We start from the raw sequence: 12472 nt of genomic DNA on the forward strand, positions 1-12472 counted from the left end.
CTCAAAAGGCTCCTTCTTCTTCCCTGGCCCTTTAAAAACAGAAGGCAATCCTTTCCTTTTTCTGCTCAAAACCCCACACTGACTCCCCATTTCAGTCAGAGGAGAAGGCCAAGGCCTTACACCCTCTGGCCCTGCCAAGCTCTCTGACTTCACCTCCTCAGCTCCTCTCACTCACTCAGCTCCAGGCTTCTGCTCCTCCGCGCCCCACCTGTGACCTCCTCTTCTCCAATCACGTTGTCACCGAAAGACCATAGACAGCTGGGGCTCATAAACCAAAATGTAGGCTCGGGGTGCCATGTGTGCCCTGGGCTCCTCCCTGTCCCCTCTCACCCCATCCACACTGGCTCTGGAGACCTCTCAGCAGCCCCACCCTCACCTCCACTCACTTCCCACACCAGAGCTCCATCTACCCTTCTCTGCACAAGTGCGCAAGAGGGTGTCACAATCACAGCCTAGGCCATTCCACCATTCCCAAGTGGGTTAAGTGCAGGTAGGTAGATGGCTGGAAGGAACTGGACAAGCAGACGCAGCATGTAGTCCTGTGGTCCTGTGGTGGGGGGAAGGCAGGTTAGGGGGTGGAGACTAGGCAGGGGCTGAAGAAGAAAGCACAAAGGGAGGAAACCCCACCAGCCCCTGAGCAGTTGGGGATGGCCAGCCCAATTGAACTTACTGGTAGCCACCAGGACCCTGGGCATAATGCCCTTGCCCTCCAAGAAGGACCTCAAGACTGCCCTGGACGTCTTTGCTCTTTTCCAGTGGGCCCTCAGCGCCTTGGTTATTGGTGAGTCTTTGGCCTTTGGCAGGGTGACAAAAACTCCTGGTTTGCCTGGGACTGAGGGCTTATAGGGTTTAGTGGGACTCTCGATGCTGAAATCTGGGTTATCTCAGGCAAAGAAGGACAGTTGGCCACCCGGGCCTCTAGCCTGATGTGCTTGGGCATGGTCTGCGTGGAATCTGTGAGTGTGCATGTGGGTATGGGTGCCTGCCTGTGCAGGAATGTGTGTGCACGTGTGCATGAGCCAGCCCTGTGGCCAATGTGTGTAGTGAGCCCTCCTGGGTCGTCAGTGGGGCCTGGAGGGCATGTCTGGGGAAGATGAGGAGCAGTTCCACTGAGGCCTGCCAAGGAAATGGGTTTAGCTGCAACCCTGGGGACCTGAGCAGACCATCAGTGTGAGACAGTTGTCCTGGTGGCAGAGGGAGCTCTGAAAACCTCTTGTCCAAAAGAATTCATCCATTTACCCATACATTTTCCCCTCTATACACACCACAAATGCTTTGCGGAAGTTCCTTAGATGCTGGCTATGGTACTGTAGGTGCTGAAGCAAACCATCCCTATGGGGGGGGGGCCTGGAACAAAATTCTCATTTTTTTAAGTGGTTTAGGTGAGTACTTGTCTGGAGACAGGGTCATGAACTAAATGAATCTGGAAGATATCTGGGAAGGAAGAATGCAGGTGGGCCCTGGGAGCCTGGGACTTGCCAGTCAATAGGGAGAGTGGGCTGGAGAACAGGGATTGGGGGCCCAGATACCTGCCTAGGGTGGGTATCAGGATGTCTGAATGCTAAAAAGAGCAGTGTTAACCTAGGAATTATGGGCAATCAGAGCTGAAAGAAACCAGGAGAAAGGAATCCATATGTACCAGCTACTTACCTTGTGCCAGGCATTTTCATACCTATGGTTTCATTTTAGCCTCCTGCCAACCTTATGAGGTAGAAGCTATTATTATGCATAATAATACACACTGATAACTACACACATACATAATGATAACTTGCACTCATATAGTATTAGCTAACACCTATTGCACTTTTTTTTCATGCCACTGTTCTAAGCACCTGACATGCCTAATCATCTCCATCGTACAGATGAGGAAGTTGAGGTACATGCAGTATAAGTGGGCCATCCAAGATCTCACAGCTAACAAGTGGAGGAGCTGGCCTGGGAGCTGAATCCACAAGGGCTTGATTCTGACCTATGAGCTCCTGTCCCTAGCTCCTGCATCTCCTTACTTACTGCTGTTTGGGAGGCTGGGTGTGGACGTGGCCCTAGAGTGCATGTTAGGCCAGAGAGGAAGGAGGAAGCCAGGCCTTCTGCGTATATAAACATTCTCAACTGAACGGGGAAAAAGATCAGCTCCGAATGGCCTCTTGCTGAGGACCAGGGTCCCAGCTGGTCCTCTGCTCTTTCTCTCCATGCAGCCCAGGCCTTGGGGCCCTCTCCTCAGTGAGAGCTGAGTCCCCTTTCTTGAGTTCTTGTCCTATCTTCACAGACTTGCCTCATTACCACCGCCTCCCCTCACTGCCACCATGTTACCATGAGAGAGCAGAGTCCCTAAGGCCTAGGAGCTGACACTGCATTGAGGGAGAAGTATGACCATTATGAACGGCCACCCCAGGCCAGGCCCACCTCGGGGGATGGAGCTTTTACACTGGTAGTTCCCCTTCCTCAGTCTTGTCCAGAATGTTGCTCCTCAGAGGTAACCACTGTTAACAGTTTGTGTGTATGTAGCCAGAGATTATGGATATAAAAATATATATATTTCACCACATGCATGCGTGTGCATGAACATACACATATAGCCGAGGGGCAGAAAAATATGGATGTTAAAAACACAGTCTTTGAGCCAGACTGCCAGTGTTCAAATCCCAGCTCTACTCCTTACTATCTGTGTTCCTTTAGCAGGTTATTGATTTTCTCTGAGTCTTGTTTTCTTCATTTGTAAGAAGAGCGTGTGAGAGTGTATTAATTGGCCTGGCCATTGTACGCTGTGGTAACCAAGTAACGTGGAGAACTCAGCGGCTTAACTCAACAAATGCTTATTTCTTGTTCACGTTAAACAACCAACACAGGATGGTAGGAATCTCTGCTTTCCGTGGACACAAACGTTCAGGCTGATGGAGGCCCCGCCAAACTGTGATGCTGAAAAATGTGGCTTCAGAGATGACCACCAAGTTGGCAGGAAAGAGAACAGAGGTCTCATGCACACTCCTTTCTGCCACCACCAGAATGGCAGGTGTAAACAACAATGAACCTTATTCTGAACTTCGTTAATTATGAGGTTGAGATCTTTTCATGTATTTATCAGCAATTAGTATTTCTTTTTCTGTTAAGGGCCCATTCATGACTTTTGTCCATTTTTCTATTAAATTTGAGTTGACTCTTAGAGGACAAATAAGAAATAAATGAAGAAGGAAGAATGTTCAAGGTAGAGACTGGGCAACAGCTGAGAAGGCTGGGATGAGGGGAGAGCATAAAGCATTCAAGAAGTAACCAGTGGTTAAGTGGGGTGAGGGGGTAAGAGGCACAGAACTGACACTCAATACATAGTGAATGAATGAATGAATGAATGAATGAATGAACGGGAGAAAGAAGACAGAGGAGACTGGCAAAAAAGGCAGGGGAAAGATTGTGTAGGGCATTGTCAACCATGGAAAAGTGTTTGGACTTTTTCCATGTGGAGCCATGACTGGGTTGGGCAAAGGGCAATGGCATCAGATTGGTGTTTTTGAGAGATCACTACAGTTAATTCTGGGTAGCCAACTGATTATAGGACGAAGCTTTTGCTCTAGTTCAGGTCAGAGATTGTGGTGATTTCAGCCAGCTCAGAAGTAATTGTGAAGGGGAGAAGAGCAGAGATTCAAGAAATTCGAGTAGAATTAGAAGGACTTGATGATCAGAAGATGTGGGAAAGAGAAAGAGGGGAGGCGAGACTGAGGGTTCAGGTGCTGGAGCCCAGTATCCTCCTGTTACAGTTTGGTCTCATGCACCACTGTCACCTCCAGGGCCCGTGAGACACCTTGGGTGCACAACTTAAGAAGGTATTCATTTTCAGGGTTGTACAAGGGTTGGATCAGTAATTGTCTGACCCTGAGAGTGAATGTCTCCTTGAATTTTGTGCCCTAGGCACCTTGCTCTCTTCACCTTAGTCCTGGCCCTGCTCACTTCTTTCCTTTGTTGGATTTCTATACCTGAATCCCATGCCATCCTGCCTTGCTTTACTCCCTCATTTTGGTGAGCACATCCTCCAGTCGTTTCCTGAGAAAGGAACGTGGGAGACAAACCCTCTGGGACTATATATCCGAGATTGTCTTTATTCTCTATTCATACTTGAGTTAAAAATTTGGATGCATATAGAATATCTTAGCTATGTGCAGTGTAAGTATCTGAGTCTAGTGTCTCTTTGGTTCAGTTTTTCAGAGAATTATCCTGCATCGCCCAGCTGTGTAGCGGAGGGAAAGGGGTCTGGGGTTTTAATTACTTCTTTTATTTATTTTATTTATTTATTTATTTTTTTCTAAACATCTTCATTAGAGTATAATTACTTTACAATGGTGTGTTAGTTTCTGCTTTATAACAAAGTGAATCAGTTATACATATACATATGTTCCCATATCTCTTCCTTCTTGCGTCTCCGTCCCTCCCACCCTCTCTATCCCACCCCTCTAGGTGGTCACAAAGCACCGAGCTGATCTCGCTGTGCTATGCGGCTGCTTCCCACTAGCTATCTATTTTACATTTGGTAGTGTATATATGTCCATGCCACTCTTTCACCCTGTCATATCTTACTCTTCCCCGTACTCATATCCTCAAGTCCATTCTCTACTAGGTCTTTGTCTTTATTCCCATTTTGCCATTAGGTTCTTCATGACCTTTTTTTTCCCCTTAGATTCCATATATATGTGTTAGCATACTGTATGTGTTTTTCTCTTTCTGACTTACTTCACTCTGTATGACACACTCTAATTCCATCCACCTCACTACAAATACCTCCATTTCATTTCCTTTTATGGCTGAGTAATATTCCATTGTATATATGTGCCACATCTTCTTTATCCATTCATCTGTCGATGGACATTTAGGTTGCTTCCATGTCCTGGCTATTGTAAATAGAGCTGCCATGAACATTTTGGTACATGACTCTTTTTGAATTATGGTTTCTCAGGGTATATGTCCAGTAGTGGGATTGCTGGGTCATATGGTAGTTCTATTTTTAGTTTTTTAAGGAACGTTCATACTGTTCTCCATAGTGGCTGTATCAATTTACATTCCCACCAACAATGCAAGAGTGTTCCCTTTTTTCCACACCCTCTCCAGCATTTATTGTTTCTAGATTTTTTGATGATGGCCATTCTGACCGGTGTGAGATGATATCTCATTGTAGTTTTGATTTGCATTTCTCTAATGATTAATGATGTTGAGCATTCTTTCATGTGTCTATTGCCAATCTGTATATCTTCTTCGGAGAAATGCCTATTTAGGTCTTCTGCTTATTTTTGGTTTGGGTTTTTTGTTTTTTTGTTACTGAGCTGCATGAGCTGCTTGTAAATCTTGGAGATTAATCCTTTGTCAGTTGCTTCATTTGTAAATATTTTCTCCCATTCTGAGGGTTGTCTTTTGGTCTTGTTTAGGTATCCTTTGCTGTGCAAAAGCTTTTAAGTTTCATTAGGTCCCATTTGTTTATTTGTGTTTTTATTTCCATTTCTCTAGGAGCTGGGTTCAAAAGGATCTTGCTGTGATTTATGTCACAGAGTGTTCTGCCTATGTTTTCCTCTAAGAGTTTGATAGTGTCTGGCCTTGCACTTAGGTCTTTAATCCATTTTGACTTTATTTTTGTGCATGGTATCAGGGAGTGTTCTAATTTCATACTTTTACATGTACCTGTCCAGTTTTCCCAGCACCACTTATTGAAGAGGCTGTCTTTTCTCCACTGTATATGCTTGCCTCCTTTATCAAAGATAAGGTGACCATATGTGTATGGGTTCATCTCTGGGCTTTCTATCCTGTACCATTGATCTATGTTTCTGTTTTTGTGCCAGTACCAAACTGTCTGGATTACTGTAGCTATGTTATATAGTCTGAAGTCAGGGAGCCTGATTCCTCCAGCTCCATTTATCCTTCTCAAGATTGCTTTGGCTATTCGGGGTCTTTTGTGTTTCCATACAAATTGTGAAATTTTTTGTTCTACTTCTGTGAAAAATGCCAGTGGTAGTTTGAAAGGGATTGCATTGAATCTGTAGATTGCTTTGGGTAGTAGAGTCATTTTCACTATGTCGATTCTCCCAATCCAAGAACATGGTATATCTCTCCATCTATTTGTATCATCTTTAATTTCTTTCATCAGTGTCTTATAATTTTCTGCATACAGGTCTTTTGTCTCCTAAGGTAGGTTTATTCCTAGATATTTTATTCTTTTTGTTGCAATGGTAAATGGGAGTGTTTTCTTAATTTCACTTTCAGATATTTCATCATTAGTGTATAGGAATGCCAGAGATTTCTGTGCATTAATTTTGTATCCTGCTACCTTACCAAATTCATTGATTAGCTCTAGTAGTTTTCTGGTAGCATCTTTAGATTCTCTATGTATAGCATCATGTCATCTGCAAACAGTGACAGCTTTACTTCTTCTTTTCCGATTTGGATTCCTTTTATTTCTTTTTCTTCTCTGATTGCTGTGGCTAACACTTCCAAAACTATGTTGAATAATAGTGGTGAGAGTGAGCAACCTTGTCTTCTTCCTGATCTTAGTGGAAATGGTTTCAGTTTTTCACCATTGAGCACAATGTTGGCTGTGGGTTTGTCATATATGGCCTTTATTATGTTGAGGAAAGTTCCCTCTATGCCTACTTTCTGCAGGGATTTTATCATAAATCAGTGTTGAATTTTGTCAAAAGCTTTCTCAGAATCTATTGAGATGATCATATGGTTTTTCCCCTTTAATTTGTTAATATGATGTATCACGTTGATTGATTTGCATATAATAAAGAATCCTTGCATTCCTGGAAAAACCCCCATTTGATCATGGTGTATGATCCTTTTAATGTGTTGTTGGATTATGTTTGCAAGTATTTTGTTGAGGATTTTTGCATCTATGTTCATCAGTGATATTGGCCTGTAGTTTTCTTTCTTTGTGACATCTTTTTCTGGTTTTGGTATCAGGGTGATGGTGGCCTCGTAGAATGAGTTGGAGAGTGTTCCTTCGTCTGCAATATTTTGGAAGAGTTTGAGAAGGATAGGTGTTAGCTCTTCTCTAGTTGTTTGATAGAATTCGCCTGTGAAGCCATGTGGTCCTGGGCTTTTGTTTGTTGGAAGATTTTTAATCACAATTTCAATTTCAGTGCTTGTGATTGGTCCGTTCATATTTTCTATTTCTTCCTGGTTCAGTCTCAGCAGTTTATGCATTTCTAAGAATCTGTCCATTTCTTCCAGGTTGTCCATTTTATTGGGAAAGAGTTGCTTGTAGTAATCTCTCATGATCATTTGTATTTCTGCAGTGTCAGTAATAACTTCTCCTTTTTCATTTCTAATTCTATTGATTTGAGTCTTCTCTCTTTTTCTCTTGATGAGTCTGGCTAATGGTTTATCAATTGTGTTTATTTTCTCAAAGAACAAGCTTTAATTTTATTGATCTTTGCTATTGTCTCCTTCATGTCTTTTTCATTTATTTCTGATCTGATCTTTATGATTTCTTTCCTTCTGCTAGCTATGGGGTTTTTTGTTCTTCTTTCTCTAATTGCTTTAGGTGCAAGGTTAGGTTGTTTATTCGAGATGTTTCCTGTTTCATGATGTAGGCTTGTGTTGCTATAAACTCCCCTCTTAGAACTGCTTTTGCTGCATCACATAGATTTTGGGTCATCGTGTCTCCATTGTCATTTGTTTCTAGGTATTTTTTTATTTCCCCTTTGATTTCTTCAGTGATCACTTCGTTATTAATAGTGTATTGTGTAGTCTCCATGTGTTTGTATTTTTTACAGATCTTTTCCTGTAATTGATATCTTGTCTCATAGCGTTGTGGTCGGAAAAGATACTTGATATGATTTCAATTTTCTTAAATTTACCAAGGCTTGATTTGTGACCCAAGATATGATCTATCCTGGAGAATGTTCCATGAGAACTTGAGAAAAATGTTTATTCTGTTGTTTTCGGGTGGACTGTCCTATAAATATCAATTAAGTCCATCTTGTTTAATGTATCATTTAGAGCTTGTGTTTCCTTATTTATTTTCATTTTGGATGATCTGTCCATTGGTGAAAGTGGGGTGTTAAAGTCCCCTACTATGATTGTGTTACTGTCGATTTCCCCTTTTATGGCTGTTAGTATTTGCCTTATGTATTGAGGTGCTCCTATGTTGGGTACATAAATATTTACAATTGTTATACCTTCCTCTTGGATCAACCCCTTGATCATTTTATAGTGTCCTTCTTTGTCTCTTGTAATAGTCTTTATTTTAAAGTCTATTTTGTCTGATATGTGAATTGCTACTCCAGCTTTCTTTTGATTTCCATTTGCATGGGATATCTTTTTCCATCCTCTCACTTTCAGTCTGTATGTGTCTCTAGGTCTGAAGTGGGTCTCTTGTAGACAGCATATATATGGGTCTTGTTTATGTATCCATTCAGCCAGTCTGTGTCTTTTGGTGGGAGCATTTAATCCATTTACATTTAAGGTAATTATCATTATGTATGTTCCTATTCCCATTTTCTTAAATGTTTTGGGTTTGTTATTGCAGGTGTTTTCCTTCTCTTGTGTTTCTTCCCTAGAGAAGTTCATTTAGCATTTGTTGTAAGGCTGGTTTGGTGGTGCTGAAGTTTCTCAGCTTTTGTTTGTGTGTAAACGTTTTCATTTCTCCATCAAATCTGAATTAGATCCTTGCTGGTTAGAGTAATCTTGGTGTTAGGTTTTTCTCCTTCATCACTTTAAGTATATCCTGCCACTCCCTTCTGGCTTGCAGAGTTTCTGCTGAAAGATCAGCTGTTAACCTTATGGGGATTCCCTTGTGTGTTATTGGTTGTTTTTCCCTTACTGCTTTTAATATGTTTTCTTTATATTTAATTTTTGATAGTTTGATTAATATGTGTTGTGGCATGTTTCTCCTTGGATTTATCTTGTATTGGAGTCTCTGTGCTTCCTGGACTTGATTAGCTATTTCCTTTCCCATATTAAGGAAGTTTTCAAGGATAATCTCTTCAAATATTTTCTCAGTCCCTTTCTTTTTCTCTTCTTCTTCTGGGACCCTTATAATTCGAATGTTTGTGTGTTTAATGTTGTCCCAGTGGTTTCTGAGACTGTCCTCAGTTCTTTCCATTCTTGTTTCTTTATTGTGCTCTGCAGTAGTTATTTCCACTATTTTATCTTCCAGGTCGCTTATCTGTTCTTCTGTGTCAGTTATTCTGCTATTGACCCCATCTCGAGTATTTTTAATTTCATTTATTGTGTTTTTCATCATTGCTTGGTTCTTGTTTAGTTCTTCTACGTCCTTGTTAAATGTATCTTGCATTTTGTCTATTCTATTTCCAAGATTTTGAATCATCTTTACTATCATTATTCTGAATTCTTTTTCAGGTATACTGCCTATTTCCTCTTCATTTGTTAGGTGTGGTGTGTTTTGACCCTGCTCCTTCATCTGCTGTGTGTTTTTCTGTCTTCTCATTTTGCTTATCTTACTTTGTTTGGGGTCTCCTTTTCGCAGACTGCTGGTTCATAGTTCCTGTTGTTTTTGGTATCTGTCCCCAGTGGCTAAGGTTGGTTCAGTGAATTGTGTAGGCTTCCTGGTGGAGGGGAATAGTGCCTGTGTTCTGGTGGATGAGGCTGGATTTTGTCTTTCTGGTGGGCACGTCCACCTCTGGTGGTGTGTTTTGGGGTGTCTGTGGCCTTATTATGATTTTAGACAGCCTCTCTGCTAATGGATGGGGCTGTGTTCCTGTCTTGCTAGTTGTTTGGCATAGGGTATACAGCACTGTAGCTTTCTGGTCGTTGAGTGAAGCTGGGTCTTGATGTTGAGACTGAGATCTCTGAGAGATTCTCGCCGTTTGGTATTATGTGGAGCTGGGAGGTCTCTTGTGGCCCAGTGCCCTGAAGTTGGCTCTCCCACCTCAGAGACACAGCCCTGATGTCTGGCTGGAGCACCAAGAGCCTTTCATCCTCACGGCTCAGAATAAAAGGGAGAAAAAATAGAAATAAAGAAAGAGGATAAAATAAAATAAAATAAAATAAAATAAAGCTATTATAATAAAAATTAAGAAAAAATTATGAAGAAAATATTTATTAAGAAAAAATTTTTATAATAAATTTATTAATTTTTTTATAGTAAAATTAATAAAAAATTATTAAGAAAGAAATTTATTAAGAAAATTTTTTTTAAATTTTTTAAAATAAAAAATATGAAAAAGCTTATTAAGGAATTTTTTTTAATTTTTAAAAATAGAAAATAAGGAAAAAATTATTAAGAAAACATTTATTAAGTAAAATAAAAAATAAAAAAATAAAAAAGGGACGACTGAACCCTAGGACAAATGGTGAAAGCAAAGCTATACAGACAAGATCTCACCCAGAAGCATATACATATACACTCACAAATAAAGGAAAAGGGGAAAAATTAATATATCCTGCTCCCAAAGTTCACCTCCTGAATTTGGGATGATTCATTGTCTATTCAGGTATTCAACAGATGCAGGGACATCAAGTTGTTTGTAGAGCTTTAATCTGCTGCTTCCGAGGCTGCTGGGAGAAATTTCCCTTTCTCTTCTTTGTTCTCACAGCTCCCGGGGTTCAGCTTTGGATTTGGACCCGTCTCTGCATGTAGGTCATCTGAGGGCGTCTGTTCTTGGCTCACACAGAACAGGGTTAAAGGAGCAGCTGCTTTGGGAGCTCTGGCTCACTCAGGCGAGGGGGAGGGAGGGGTATGGATGCAGGTTGAGCCTGCGGCCGCAGAGGCCAGCATGACATTGCAGTAGCCTGAGGTGCACCGTGTGTTCTCCCGGGGAAACTGTCCCTGGATCACGGGACCCTGGCAGTGGCGGGCCGCACAGGCTCCCGGGAGGGGCGATGTGGATAGTGACCTGTGCTAGCACACAGGCTTCTTGGTGACAGCAGCAGCAGCCTTAGCATCTCATGCCCGTCTCTGGGGTCCGCACTGACAGCCGTGGCTCGTGCCTGTCTCTGGAGCTCGTTTAGGCGGCGATCTGAATCCCCTCTCCTTGCGCACCATGAAACAAAGAGTCAAGAAAAAGTCTCTTGCCTCTTCGGCAGCTTCAAACTTTTTCCCGGACTCTCTCCCGGCTAGCTGTGGTACGCTAACCCCTTCAGGCTGTGTTCACGCCGCCAACCCCAGTCCTCTCCCTGCGATCAGACCAAAGCCCGAGCCTCAGTTCCCAGCCCCCGCCCACCCCGGCGGGTGAGCAGACAAGCCTCTCAGGCTGATGAGTGCTGCTCGGCACCGAGCCTCTGTGCGGGAATCTCTCCGCTTTGCCCTCCACACTCCTGTGGCTGTGCTCTCCTCCGTGGCTCCGAAGCTTCCCCACTCTGCTACCCTCACTCTCCGCCCACGAAGGGGCTTCCTAGTGTGTGGAAACCTTTCCTCCTTCACAGCTGCCTCCCAGAACTGAGGGGTTCTCTCTGCAATTCAGAGCTGGGGGCACTGGGTCCTTCCATGGGGCGGGGGTGACGAGCAGAGCTGGACTTGGGAGTCGTCATCTACGATCTGAGAGTCGGTGCCTCTGGCCACCCCAGGACGGAGCCAGCTTCTGCCCCTGACTGAGGCAGAGCCAGTGGCCCCCACACTGGGTGCTGCAGACCTTTGAAAGGTCGGCTTTTGTCTGCCGTTAACATCGCGAGACCAAAGGCCACAGCCCTGTTTTGTATCCTGATGAATATATTTGGTTTAATTGTTGCTGTGAATAATAATTTGGCTGAAAAGAGAGATGGTTGGGGACTTCCCTGGTGGCGCAGTGGTTAAGAATCCGCCTGCCAATGCAGGGGACACGCATTCGAGCCCTGGTCCAGGAAGATCCCACGTGCCACGGAGCAGCTCAGCCTGTGCGCCACAACTACTGAGCTTGCACTCTAGAGCCCGCGAGCCACAACTACTGAGCCCAGAGCTGCAACTACTGAAGCCCGCGCGCTCTAGGGCCTGTGTGCCACAACTACTGAGCCCATGCGCTGCAACTGTTGAAGCCCGCATGCCTAGAGCCCATGCTCCGCAGCAAGAGAAGCCACCGCCCTGAGAAGCCCGCGCACCGGAATGAAGAGTAGCCCCCGCTCACCACAACTAGAGAAGGCCCAGCGCAGCCAAAAGAAAAAAAAAAAGAAAAGAGGTGGTCATTGGTGTCAAGGGTGCACAGATGTCTAGATTTTCAATTTCTAGAGCTTAGATGGCCGGAGAACATAGAGAGACCAGAGGGGCCTGCATTATTAACAAGAGGCATCATGATGCTGGAGTGAGGCTCACTTTGGGGCGTCATGCTTTAAGCCTGTGTTCTAACCGTGTGTGCCTCTCTCGAAAGTGTTGAGGTTCCTGTGTCCATCGCCACATTTAGCAGCGGGAGACGGCATGCCTGTTTCTGTTGCTTTTGTTAAAAGAAACTTGTTGCTGTGAGGGAAGGAGTAGAAAGAGTTGATGAAATGATAAAAGGGAAAATGTCAGTGGTTGTCTTGGGCTCTTGGTTAAAATAGATACGAGACAAAAATAAGCTGCCCA

General features: G+C 43.5%; 1 pseudogene across 1 annotated transcript in view; it reads left to right on the plus strand.

The window, feature by feature from the left end:
- Nucleotides 1-696: 696 nt before the first annotated feature.
- Nucleotides 697-12472, plus strand: part of LOC309653380 (acyl-CoA wax alcohol acyltransferase 2-like) — a 36082-nt pseudogene continuing 24306 nt past the window's right edge. Inside the window, exon 1 of the transcript in view lies at nucleotides 697-781. The product of the transcript in view is annotated as an acyl-CoA wax alcohol acyltransferase 2-like (transcript). The remainder of the gene's footprint in view (nucleotides 782-12472) is intronic.

Source organism: Balaenoptera physalus (assembly GCF_965194825.1).
Source record: "Balaenoptera physalus genome assembly, chromosome: Y".
Taxonomy (NCBI): Eukaryota; Metazoa; Chordata; class Mammalia; order Artiodactyla; family Balaenopteridae; genus Balaenoptera; species Balaenoptera physalus.